The following is a 13,423-nucleotide window of genomic DNA, read 5'->3' as shown; positions in this document are numbered from 1 at the left end:
GGACACCTTTAACCAGCATGCATCACGATTATGCAGCGCTGCGCAGCTGCTTGATCTTGAACTCGCCTATTATAACATCAGGTGACCTCAGCCCAGGCCGCTGGAGGGCCTTCTGTTCACTGATTGGTCGCTCAGAATTTAGAATCAAAATGGTCGCAGCTGATTGGTTGTGGAGTGGAGGAGAAGGGCGGGGCCAGTCACAAACGGTTGACCCCTGATGGAGCGGGTCACGACACTGAGGAGAAACAAGATGGAGACACAGACACTCTTTAATCTGGGTCAGTACTTAAACTTTATTGTGATGACACAGAAATGTGTGTTTAACTGAAGTTCAGTCGAGTTAATTATTTCCGAGTTCAGCTGAAGAAGGGAGGTTTCCGTTAGCAGCTAATGCTAGCTGACGTTAGCTTGTAGGTGTTAGCCTCGGCTAGGTAACGTTTTCGCGGGCCTGAACAAACGATCCGGTCCAGACTCTGACAGCACACCAGAACTTTTTATATCATGTTGTATAACTCACGTCACTTTGGTATATTAACAGCTGCGCAATTATGACCCATTAAGTTTATTTAATCAGACCGGGAGAACGACTCCATCCGTGATCGATTAACCAGGTGTCACTCAGCCTGCAGTCGGCTGCACCTGCTCTGAGACTCTCTGCTGTCACATCCCGCCTGTAAACAGTCATTGTGGCGCAACTTCTGCTTTTTAATGTTGGCCTGCTGATGTTTGTATAAACTGTAGGTGCACCTGGTTGAGTGACGTCGTTGTTTTTGATCGGCTACGTAATTAACAAGCCTCCTCCGCCCAAACTATCCTAAATGGAGGCATGTATGCAGCAACCAGGGGTGCTGAGGAGGCTGTAACATATGCCGAATTTACAAGAAGGCCCAAATTATTAAGAATTTGTCATTAAAGGCGTTTCAGAAAGTGTATACAGTTTCTCCTCACTCAGCAACTCACAAAAATAAACGTTTTTTAAAGGGAGTCTGGGGACTTTCTCTCCCTCTTAATCTCCATGCTGCTCCTGACTAGGGCTGTAACGATACACCAAACTCACGATTCTTCGCTCCGAGTGAACGACCACCTGCACCTCTTCTATAACAGGTAAGGTAAGTTTATTATTGTTGTCATTTTGCTCCTCGTTATGCCAGCAGTTATATTAAGTGTGTGATGTGCAGTTGATAAGTTTAAGAGTGGGAAACCACTAGTGTGGTCCTTTTTACAGTTTGTATAAAAAAAAGTACTCAAGTATAACATTTTAGTTTAGATCTTGTAAGTTCATGACAAGTGGTTGAATTTTACTTTAAAAAGCTTTACAATCTCAGGAAACCAATAACTAAAAATAAATTGGTTTTCACTGCCTCCTCCATATTAAATGGATTTACATTTGTACAACACTTTTCCAGTCTACTGACCGTCAGAGTGCTTTACAACACTTGTCACATTCACCCGTTCACACACACATTCATACACTGATGGCTGCCATGCAAAGTGCCGACTGCTCATCAGGAGCAATTTGGGGTTCAGTAACTTGCTCAAGGACACTTCAACATGCAGCTGAGGGAGCCGAGGATTCGAACAGGTGACCTTCCGATTACTAGACGACCCGCTCTACCTCCTGAGTTACAGCCGCCCAAAAGCCGTGTTTGGTCTGGTGCGTTCAGACCAAACACAAGGAGAATGTATGTAACACGTGTGAGTTTGATGGCCGGATTATCAACTTTTACTCGCGTTGCTGACGTCTGGAGCTGCGTCTGGATGACTGCAGCTTCCAGCTCTACCTGAGGCTGACCGTGTCCAGGTCTCACCTGCAGAGCGTCTGTCCATCTGCCTCCACTGAGTGGCAGCTTCCTAACAGGTACGTTAAAATTAATAACTGGTAACTGTGACCAGCAAGTAAATGTAGACTGAATTAATCTGTTTTACCACATCAGTGTTTATAAATCTGGTTTTATAAATAATGAGGGTGTAAAGATCCAGACCCTGGATTGAAGTTATTGATCAGTGGACTGAAGCTTAGCTGCTAATTCTGCACAGCATCTCCACTCTTGTTTCAGGTTAAATGTCACAGTGAGGCTCTTATGAAGGTTTAGCTAGCACACCGTCCCGTTGTCTGTGAGGCGTAAACATTTTATAAGTAGGATTTTATAAGAAATAAGGAAAGTTGCACACAAGTCTGTATAAAAGTGGATGCTAGAACAGCTAGACGGATATCAGACAGTTCCTCCTGCTGCTGGTCATCATTTCATGCTGACTGTCAGACTGAGACTCCTGTTCATGGCTGTGTGAGACAGTTTATATTCATAATGTCTAAATGTGTCTTTTTAGTCTGCAAAACTTAGAATCACTCTGATGTGTTATTCTGAAAGATACCATGGTCTTGGTTCTGAAGTCGTCAGTTACCTCTGGAACTCTTCCAGTAGTTCCAGTGAAACTGCTGGTCTGACTGCAGACCTTTGACCTAGAAAATATATGAAACAAAAATATGAATTTCTTATTTACAACACAAAGTGTAGTCCTTCAGTGCATCGTCCTCTGAACACCACAGGGTGGCGCTGCAACACACAAGCTGCAACAAGAAGCCTTCACTCAGGGCTGTAGCAAATAAGTGTCAACTGTCCATAACAAGTGATGGATTACTCATAAAAAGGTGAGTAACCATGTTTAATTTAAAAAGCTCTGTATGATGTGATGTGGATGCTTCTCACAGCATCCGCAGCTTCTGCTTTTCCTCTTTTGTAGTGAATTGTTTACAGGGTGCGTTTATGTCTCAGGGGGAAAGTTATTATCAGTATTATATTTAGACATTTCATTTGTATCATTGCAGGTTTGAGTTCTGATGCACAGTGGGGGGGGTCACTGTCATGTTGAACTTGTGTAGATTGTAGTTCAGTGTTCTGGGTATTTGAGTATATTGAAATGGAACAAGTGACAGTCTGATGGTGTTCTGTGTTTTCCCTGGAAGAGGTTTGGTTTGTGAAATGTTTTCTTTGCCGTGACCGTTCTCACTTTCTGTTCTGTAGAATCTTTACCAGAAATACATGGAAACATTGCTCAAGTGCACAGAGGATTGTCTGCACCTCTTCTATAACAAGGTAGGTTTTTATTTTATTCTGTTTTGTTTGAATTTTTTTGCCACTTTACACTTTAAACAGAAACTTTGGTAATTGTCAGTAAGCTTTGTATCGCTACAATCCTGGTATTGTATGCAATACCAGTCCTAACAACATTTTTTGTGATCAAAATAAACTCATCTCTACTGAGGAGGAAAACTTTTTCTTCCTGAACTTTATCATCTGAGGTTTGTTTATCAGGTATCTGATGGTTTAAAGGAAGGGGTCACATTTTATTGTCATAAAACTTGATTTGATTTGAAACTTTGTCATGAACAGTAGTTTCTGGCTTGGCAGCCTTCATGCCCAGCTGTCACACCGTCACAATCCCCTCCACCTCCTGTAAAGAAAGTCAGCTGATACATGTACTGTGAACATGATAGAACGTATAAAGTAGAAATGTCAGCATGACTTATGACACATGAACATTTCAAGGTATCTGCTTCTTGGTTTATATATATTATATATAATATATTATATATATTCATGAGACAGACGAGGTCAAACAAAAAATATATTTAGTTTTTACTGTTTTCAGATTTAGTATGCAGTGCATCTAAAGGGATTTGCAAATAACCACTTTTTATTTTATTTATGTTAGAACCTTAGTAGTTGTATAAAAGTGCTGAGTGTCAAAGTCACATTTTCTATTTATTCAAGTGAAAATTAAAGTTTTCAGAGCCGCGGTCGAGACAAGTCTCTCTGTCTTTCTCCAAAAAAACTTAAAGTGACTTCATCAGATGTTTCCCAACAAACAGCAGAATCTCATCTAAACTCTGGTGAGTACAAAACTAAAATATGTGGTCAAAGTTCATTAAAAACAGAATCCGATTTTTATTTATTTATTTATTTATTTATTTATTTTTACATGTAACAAATATGATGACAAAGAAATGTGTAATCTGATAAGAACATGTACTTTCTGGGAGTAAAAACAATCGTCTGTTTTTTTCCTTGGTGGGAAGTTTGTTGGTTTGTTTAATATATGTTATGTTACATGTTATCTTTATTATACAACCATGATAGTCCTCACTTTGTGTTCTGTTAAATTGAACATTTCACTGTGGAAATAATAGTTCTTTAATTTTTGAATACAATTTCTGTTTTTACCAGAAATACATGAAAACATTGCCCATGTGCCCAAAGGTTCGTCTGCATCTCTTCCATAATGAGGTAGTTTGTTTTTTTGGGGGTTTTTTTTTATACACCATTTTACACATTAAACAGAACCTTTTGGTGATTGTCAGTTAGCTTTGTGTCTCTACAATCTTGGCATTATATGCAAGCAATGTTAAAAACGTGTCTTCTGGTGGAGTGGTTGTATCAGCCACAGATTGTTGTTCTGAATAACGAAATATTTCGTTACTGTCTGAAATTTTTTTATGTAAAACATATGATGACAGAAATGTGTAATTTGTAATAAGAACATGTGAATTTTGGGAGCGGACAAAGACGGAAACTAAACCACAGTGTCTGCAGTCACAGCGAGCTTTAGCTTCAGTCGATTAAAGGGATATTCCGGTGTAAGTTTAATCCATTGTCTAACACACTGTGACACCGATTAAGACCCTCCTCGAAAGATCAAGTTTACAGACCGCTAGCTTACGCAGTTTTAGAAATCTCAGAAAAGACCGTACAATAACAATACATTCCAGTATTTGCCTCCAACTAGAAACTGCCATCAAAAAGCCACAAATAATGCTCAGAACAGCACCAAACTTAAGCAACAGTACAAATAGGGTCTCAGCACATAGTTCGAGCACATAAACCTCTGCTAGCTTGCCGGATTTCTATTGTAATGTGAACACATCTCACCACTCTCCTGCAGCAGCTTCCTGTTGTGGGGAAGCCCTGCGAGTCGATTACCGAGTGCAGTAGAGTTCTGCAGCTCAAGGATGAAAATGTATGATTATTACTCCATGGAAATGCAATCAAAGTTCATATGTGTCTTTGAGCATTGAGAATGTTTAACTGCACTTGGTAATCAACTCGTCAGGGCTTCTCCACAACACGAAGCTGCTGGAGGAGAGTGGTGAGTTGTGTTCACTTTACACTAGCAATCCAGCTAAGCTAGCTGCTGTTTGATGCCTTGAACTATGTGCTTGGACCCTATTTGTACTGTTGCTGAAGTTGTCTCAGCCAGCAACTAAAGTTTACAAGAAATTGCCAAATTTTAAGATTCATGGCAAACTAAGATCGACAGACTACACACAGACAGCTTTCATTTTAGCGTGTTCTTAACAAGCTGTTAATTATGGATAGATAGATAGAATTACTTTTAATGATCCCAGACTGGGAAATTATTTTGTTACAGCAGTAGTGGGTCAGCAAATAAAACACTTTGTACATAACATAAATAAAATCCAATATAAACATAGTGTATATATACAGTGCACAGTGTGCTATAAACAATAAACAATAATATATACAACAAAACAAAATATGCAAAATATACTATAACAATAATAATATATACAACAAAACAGGAGAGAGACCAGAGTTCTCTGTCAGGCAGAGGTGAGGGAGTTGTTGTATAAAGTGATGGATTGTGGCAGGAAAGATTTCCTGTATCTGTTGCTACGACAGCGAAGCTGAAGCAGTCTTCCGGAGAAGGTGCTCCGCTGTCTGACCAGTGTGAGTTGGAGAGGGTGGAGAGGATTATCCATGATGGATAACAGTTTTTTCAGTGTCCTCCTCTCCACCACAGCCTCCTAATTGTTAGCTTAATAAGCACTATGTGTGCATATTATTATACATGATTTCCTATTATGAACGGGCTGCAGCAGCAGTACCTCAGTATGTATGAGGTTGTCCCTGCAGCTGTCACAATGTTGACAAATATGAGAACGCGTTGCCATGGTGACAGTCAAAAAGAGCCAGTCAACACCCGCTGTCGCTTTGGCGCGTGATTTTTGAAATCCAACATGGATATCCAATCCTTTTTTAAACAGAAGGAAAAACCAAATGGCAATATTTCAGAAGCGGCCAGCAACACTGACCGGAATCCGTACTGGCTGCTGCTGGGCGTCGATATGCAGGCACCTGCCGGGAGAGGGATGCAGCCCGGCCAGCCAGAGCTCAGTCAAAGGCACTGGTGCAGGTACTGGTAGTCTAACTTGCAAGGACCTGGGAGAGAAAGACAATGGTCTTCTCGGCCTCAGGACAAGGTTTTTTTCGTTGAAAATTATGTGAAAAAGTGGGGTCGTCTTATAATCGGGGTCTAACCGTTGACACATGCTGTCACTGACACTGTGGCTGCGGTTATCTGTCAATCACAGCGGAGAAGAAGTGACAGGTGATGAAAAATGGAGAGACGCGGTGACTCGGAGCAAAGTGGATCAAAAGTGGGGCAAGTTAACAGATGTTTGAGGCGGAGCTATGATGCTAATTTTAAGATAATGGAGATCAATACAGCGGAGGCGCCAAACAACTGTCAGCCAGCCAAGAAAAATGGAGTTACGGAGTGTAACGTCCGAAGATGGCGGGTCCAAAAAGACCGTCTGAAAAAGCTAACAGTAAGAGAAAAGCTTATCGTGGTCCTCTAAGCGGCCGCTTCCAAGAGACTGACAGGAGGGGATCCGAGTTTGTTATTGAGAACAAATTTTGGTTGTCAGTCCTTTTCTGAAGATTAGTCTTGAAAAGAGCGGTCGTCTTATAATCAGGGTCGTCCTATATTCTGGGTCAATATGATATATATTTAATGATCAGCAGTTTTATCCCTGCGCTGTGTGATCAGGAAGCCTTCCCAAACGTCAGGCCCACGCGCCGCCTATGATGCACGTTAATGCTTGTTGAACAAGTGGTACTTATTGCCTCCGCCAAGGAGGTTATGTTTGTTGACTTTCAACTCTTGAAGGTTTTATTGCTCTTACAATAACGCTTGTCGCCATCTCCACCTGGGTCACTTCTCTCCTCTCTCTGCTGCCGCTGCACACCTCTCTCTCATACTCTCTGTGTGTGACGAGCAGCCCCGCCCCCCCAGTGATCAGAGAGACAGCGAGCAGGGCAGGGAGGAAGCAGTTTATGGCGCTGTGGTAAAAAACTGCAGCCATCTATCGGAGCCAAGTTCCGCCGATTCCGTTTATACAACGTCCTATCAGCGCGGATTAATAGGCCAAAATGATTAATCGGTGGACCTCTAATTCATACACACATACACTATACTGCCAAAAGTATTCGCTCACCTGCTTTGACTCGCATATGAAGTTAAGTGACATCCCATTCTTAATCCACAGTGTTTAATGTGAAGTCGGTCCCTTTGCAGCTTTAACAGCTTCAACTCTTCTGAAGGCTTTCCACAGGGTTTAGGAGTGTTTATGGGAATTTTCTTCCAGATGCGCATTTGTGAGGTCACACACTGATTTTGGGCGGGGAAGGCCTGGCTCTCAGTCTGCACTCTAATTCATCCCAAAGATGTTCAGTCGGGTTGAGGTCAGGACTCTGTGCAGACCAGTCAAGTTCATCCACACCAAACTCTCTCCTCCATGTCTTTATGGAGCTGCTTTGTGCACTGGTGCACAGTCATGTTGAACAGGAAGGACCATCCCCAAACTGTTCCCACAAAGTTGGGAGCTGGAATTGTCCAACATCTTTTGGTATGCTGAAGCATTCAGAGTTCCTTTCACTGGAACTAAAGGGCCAAGCCCAGCTCCTGAAGAACAACCCCACACCAGAATCTCCCTTGTCCATCAGATTGTCAGATGGAGAAGCGTGATTCGGTACTCCAGAGAACGTGTCTCCACTGCTCTAGAGTCCAGTGGAGCAGCTTTACACCAGTACATCCGACGCTTTGCATTGCACTTGCTGATGTATGGCTTGGATGCAGCTGCTCGGCCATGGAAACCCATTCCATGAAGCTCTCTACACTGTTCTGGACCTGATCTGAAGGCCACATGAAGTTTGAAGGTCTGTAGTAATCGACTATGCAGAAAGTTGGTGACCTCTGCTCACTCTGAGCCTCAGCATCCGCTGACCCCGCTCTGTCAGTTTATGTGGTCTACTTTGTGTCTGAGTTGCAGTCGAAGCCAATCGCTTCCACTTTGTTATAACACCACTGACAGTTGACTGTGGAATATTTAGTAGTGAGGAAACTTCACGACTGGACTTGTTACACAGATGGCATCCTATCACAGTACCACGCAGGAATTCACTGAGCTCCTGAGAGCGACACATTCTTTCACACATGTTTGGAGAAACCAAGTGTAAGAGTGAATACTTTCTGCAATATAGTGTTTGTTGACACAAACTGGTTTTAGTAACCTGAAATATTAACTGAAGTCTAACGGTGAAATCACTGCCTTGCTGACATTAACTGGACAACAACAACGTACTAAAGCGCTTTGAACAGTCTTTTGCTTGAAGTAGAGTATTTCTACATTATTGTTAGAGAAATGAAAGATCTGAGTCTTTGTTGAAGAACATCATGACTCAGGTGTCTGTGAACATTTTGTAAAAGTACTTTATTAACTTGAAAAATACTTACTTTGACTTAAATCTACGATGAGGAGTTTTTAATCTGGTTATAAAGCTGTATAAATGCATTAGCATTAGCTACCTTGGTAGCAACAGATAGGTGGGCTTATTTAACTACCTTGGTAGCTTCAGCTCCACCTCTTCCTCCATCTTTGATTAGCCGGGAATCAGGCAGACTCAAGTACTGCCAAGATGGCGACGGCTGCTGCCACCTTCAGAAACCTGTGGGTGAAATCACCGTGGCTCTGTCCACTTCATTTACTATCTGGTTCACGACCGATTACTTGCAGAACTAACGACTTCAGCTCAGCTGGACTTTGTGTTTACTTATAATTAGCAGAAGCTAGCATACTAAAATGCTAAACTTAAAGGGAACATGATAAAGATTATACCTGATAAATGTCAACATGCTACTGTTAGCATTTAGCACTGAGCACCGCTGTGCCTGAGTAGAGCGTCACAGAACTGTTAGCTTGCTGTTTCCCCTCCTGCACGTGTCAGACATCAGTGTACAGGTTACACTTTCAGTTAGCCTGTTTCTCTTCTGCCCTCCTTCTGTCAATGATTACAGATCAGGTGGCGTTTGTCCCTCAGGAACAATAAAAAGGCAGAAACCACAGACGAGCCTCAGAGGATCACACACACCTTCCTACTGTAAGTACACTCAGGCTGTTCTGTTGTTTATTCAGATACAGATGCTACAGGATGCTACAGACCAACAGGACCTCAGGCAGTGAAATGTTTCTGCTAATCTCATCCAGCTAACATTGTTTGAACACAGTCAGGATTAGTTACTCTTTGATCAAGTCACCTTAAATTACAGTAAGTCTCTTATTTTGAAGGTAAAATGAGTTAAAACCTCGGCAGTCATGTGATTGGACGTGTGTTTCAGGGTGTAAATGATACTTTGGAGTGTGTTCATTAATGATAATGTTTCCTCGTTCCACCAAGGTGTATTCACATTATCGTGACCTCCTCATTGTTGTGTGTGTGGTGTGTTGTATTTGGGTTGAATTTTTACAGAAAGTTGAATTAAATGAGGTTGAATTAAATGAAGCTGACAGAGAAAGTGAAGTAAATGAGGATGAAAGCAGTGTAAGGTAGGGCTGGGTGATAAAACAATTACAATATCTATCGCGATAGACACGTGATCGATATCAATAGAAAATACGTTTGATAATTTCACTGAACTCTGTTAGAAACAGCTGATCTGCGAGCGGCTAAATACAGTGTGAGGCCCAGTTGCTGGACAAGAGGTTTAAGCACGCAACTCAGTTTACTTTCGATCAAAACGAAACTTAACTTCAGACACAGACCGGAGAACCTCCGTATCCCTACGCATTAGGCTACTGGGCTGTTGCGCTAATGCGTAGGGATACGGAGGGTCTATGGTTGAGAAAATGTAGTGCCAAAAGAAAAGGCAGTCTGACGGCGATGTAAAGCAGTGTGAATTTTCTCTATACAACGTACACTTGCCATAATATAGATTTTTTTTTTTTAGGTGAGCCATGTGTTAGGTGGTTAAATTTCGCTTTTTTCTGGACCTGTTCACTGCAGAACAAAGCTGAGTGTCTGGGCTGGAGCGGCTCTCTGCTCCTCCAAACTGAGGCTGCACTGATTTGTTGTGGGGTGGAGTTCTGCAGCTCAAGGATGAAAATGTTTGATTATTACTCCATGGAAATGCAATCAAAGTTCATATGTGTCTTTGAACATTGAGAATTTCTAATTGCACTTGGTAATCAACTTGTCAGGGCTTCTCCACAACATGAAGCTGCTGGAGGAGAGTGGTGAGTTGTGGTCACTTTACAATAGCAAGTCACTGTTGACCACTGCTTGAACTGTAAAACAGACAAACTGAGTCAGTAATACTGAGTTTGAGTTGGAAGAAGAACAGAGTGAGGTGTGGTCGATAAGAAACAGTCACAAGAACAAGGTTCATTTATTTTTATTTGTTTACAACACAGATAAAATGGACAAAATAAGTACTGTTTGCTTTATGAGCACTGCGGTCAGAACTTTACTGCTCCCTTTCAAACGACACTGAATCACTTTAATATGAACTCAGTGCTTGGAAGAGCTGCCAGAAATAAGAGTCGTAGCAGCCAAACGTTTGCTAAGCTGAGTGAACAGCTGATGTCACTAACAGTTATGGCAAATGAAGCCGACACTGAAGTACCAAAAACTGCAGTTCCTCTAACGGTCACTGGAGGCTTCAAGTGTGAGTCAATCCCCCTCCAATGTTACAGCAGAAGTAAACATGTTTACAGCCTGCAACAGAAAACAGTTATTTATTATTTATAATGTGCAAAGCTGACAGAGAAAGTGGATGAAACCAGTGTGAGGTGATTACAGCAGAGAAGCCACAAAAATCCTCAAATCTGCAGAGAAGCTACAAACTATGACTGAGTGAGCCTCCGTCGTCCTTCAGATGAATCAGTCGCAATTTAACAAATCAGCAGTTTGGGTTCAGAGCCTTGCTCAAGGGCACCTCATGGTTGGTAAAGAGGAAGGGGCAAGAGCTGCCTTTTACTTTCCAACCCCAGATTTAAACTGCTGGTCTGGGGATTTGAACCAGCGAACCACCGGTCACAAGCTCACTTCTCTTTAGGCCTTTAGGCCACCACTGCCCCTCAGGTAGGGTAGAAAGGTTGTATGACCTCTACACCTGTCTTATCAGTATTCTTACCCTGCAGACAGTATTTACTCATTCATCATCTAATAATTAACTAAAGTTAATTACACTTTGTAACCAAAGAGCAATAAGAAGCTCTCGCTCAGTGGCAGACGGTACAGAGTCCCCCACTGTAAACTGAAAACTTTGGAACAAAGCTTCTTGAGGCTGAAGGGGTCACACAGTGTCATGGTCACTGCATGAAAAGTGGGATTTTCAGCCCCTTAAACGCCCGGAAATCTCCCTAATTTTCGGCAGTTTACGACAATTTACAGGCTGTGAACGTGGCGTTTGTCTGTGCAGAAAATTGTCGGAAACGAACCATGACGTCAGTCGAGCTCACGGAGGTGCGAACGGCTCCAATTTGCATATGAATAGCAGCAAAACCACGCCTGGCCAGAGAATGTGTGGGCTGGCTTGAATATCCTCACTCAGTATTGGATGAAACCACTACTCATAAACAAGCAAAATCACTCGTGATTGGTCACCCTGGGTCATTATAAATGTAAACCCCGGTGGGAATATATATATATATATATTATGTTTATATATTTATATTTATATGATTTATTCATTCATTTATATTTATGATATCATCAATGACATTGATACGTTTTATTAGCACAAACACAATCACACAGCATGTAAAAAGCATAATTTGCCCACACAACAAACCGAAAGCTCACAAGAGGCCCAAAATCCTGCAGCACCGCAACGTGTCTGTTTTTGCAGACGTCTGTGGTGCGCTGCCCTGTACTTCGGAATCGCCTCTCATGTGACAGCAGTGTGGTACAGAGCTCGGTGAGCTCCCGGCTGCGAAAGGACGGAGGTCGCACTATTCATCCAGACACCCGCCATCTTGTGCCGTCTTCCTCCTCAGACATCAGGTCCATGGCGGAGCACTTCCAAAGGTCCACCTCATCCTCAGCCAGCACTCGGTCTCGCTTCCAGCATCTGTAAAAACAATCAATAAAGACGATCAGTACTGCGCGATGCACTGCGTATAGTCAACAACACAACTATTATTTTATAGAATAATAGTCACATTGACCAAAAACGGATCTAATCTAATAAATCTTACCCTCTTTGTCCTCGATCGACTCCGAGCTGAACTCCTCACACTGTCCGCCTGCGATGCAAGATCTGGTTGTTTGTTGTCCTGCGTACTGTTTCGTAATGTCTTGCAGGCAGCTGGGAAATTAAATAGAGTAGTATGAATAAAGTAACGTATGTCACAGTAAAATTAAATGAGGGAGAAAACAGTAACAGTTACTTACACACAATGACGTCATTATCGGCATCGTGTAAATCTGGACTTGCAGACGTGGCTCCGAGCTAACAGGAGGTCGCGGCCTTGTTATGAGGCGAGGTTAGTCTGTGAAAACAAAATGCTCGCAGCGATAAACCTCCGTGTCTCTCTGCCGCAGGGAAGCTCCGTCCGTCAGCGACATTCCTCGTGGCGACCCGGCAAAGCTCCTCCCGTCCACGCAGACGTCCTCTCGACAATGGCCGGGCCGCTAGCCTAGCTCCTGCTAGCTAGCTTAGCTCCTGCTAGCTAGCTTAGCCGAACTTGCTTCGTGTCCATTAAAACACAAACACTTCGACTGCGATGGAGAGTCCAACTCACACACTCACAGCACGTCGTCCGACAACAGTTCACAGTCTGTCAGTGATAAAACACGACACTGACGACACACACAGTCCACTGTCAGCTGCTCGACGCCATTAACTCTCCACTCCTTCTTCCTCGTCACTCACGCTCCGGTCAACCCGGAAGTCTAAAACTCTTACAGGTCATGAACTCTCACACGCAATAAGAATTACTTTTCAACTGCTTTTAAAACATTCAGAACCCATGAAATTATAGAAATACTACATAAAACAACTGGCGTTTTATCTTTAACTTGTTCCCAGGAGAGAGAGAGAAAAGAATAAATAATCTTTTTTACACAACATTGGCCATTGCTAATGACATACACAGTAATTAATCTAGCATACTTTAATTAAATAAATCCATTCAAGCTCAAATATAAGGGTTTATAATTAGGCTATACTGAGCCTGATCTATTTATAACAGAGATTTTCTTAAAATGAAGTTAACACCTCTTAGAAAAAGGTCACCTGGGGTAAAACTCCCCCTGCTACCCTGATTTGCATTTGTATAGCT

The 13,423-nt window shown here is 42.4% G+C and overlaps 1 protein-coding gene across 13 annotated transcripts in view; it reads left to right on the top strand.

The window, feature by feature from the left end:
- Positions 1-179: 179 nt before the first annotated feature.
- The window catches only part of LOC115572543 (uncharacterized), a 59,049-nt gene continuing 45,805 nt past the window's right edge, over positions 180-13,423 (top strand). For 4 of the 13 annotated variants that reach the window (XR_003982102.1, XR_003982101.1, XR_003982097.1 and 1 more), the window contains exons 1-2: positions 182-278; positions 982-1,104. The gene's annotated coding sequence lies outside the window, so the exon portion shown is untranslated. Of the gene's footprint in view, positions 279-981; positions 1,105-2,255; positions 2,651-3,023; positions 3,096-4,149; positions 4,287-9,117; positions 9,240-13,423 lie in introns of those variants that run through there. The other 9 variants (XM_030402717.1, XM_030402716.1, XR_003982099.1 and 6 more) reach the window with 7 other exon arrangements.

This window comes from Sparus aurata, chromosome 21, assembly GCF_900880675.1.
Source record: "Sparus aurata chromosome 21, fSpaAur1.1, whole genome shotgun sequence".
NCBI classification, from domain to species: Eukaryota; Metazoa; Chordata; class Actinopteri; order Spariformes; family Sparidae; genus Sparus; species Sparus aurata.
Note: the sequence above shows the minus strand (reverse complement) of the source record. Positions and strands in the feature narration are given on the sequence as shown.